Source organism: Chaetura pelagica, unplaced genomic scaffold (genome assembly GCF_000747805.2).
Source record: "Chaetura pelagica isolate M959 unplaced genomic scaffold, ChaPel_1.0 scaffold294, whole genome shotgun sequence".
Taxonomy (NCBI): Eukaryota; Metazoa; Chordata; class Aves; order Apodiformes; family Apodidae; genus Chaetura; species Chaetura pelagica.
Window position 1 is genome coordinate 366,595 of NW_009953068.1, and position 316 is coordinate 366,910.

Genomic DNA, 316 nt, shown 5'->3' on the forward strand with positions numbered 1-316 from the left:
GGGAGGGGGACCAGGCAGAGACCAGCATGTCCAGGTAACGCTTTAATGGGGTTGGCCTCGAGGGCTGAGCTCACTCCAGGGGAAAGCAAAGCAGTGTCACCCTCTTCCACCCCCCCATCATGCCAGTCCAAATTCACACATGACCCCGAGGGGACAGGGGGTCCCCTGCCCACCTGCTCCAGGTGTGGCAGCTCTGGGGACCTGTCACTGTCCATCCCCCCGATGCTCAGGGCGGCAGGACCCCCAGCTCAGGGCTGCTCGGGCAGGAAGCTGCTGAGAGGCAGGGTGTCCCCATCAGCCTCGGGACCACCGTCCA

General features: G+C 64.9%; 1 protein-coding gene across 1 annotated transcript in view; it reads right to left on the reverse strand.

Moving 5' to 3' along the window:
• TMEM119 (transmembrane protein 119) overlaps nucleotides 1–316 on the reverse strand; it is a 29,953-nt gene that overhangs the window by 28,396 nt on the left and 1,241 nt on the right. The gene's annotated exons all lie outside the window — the stretch shown is intronic.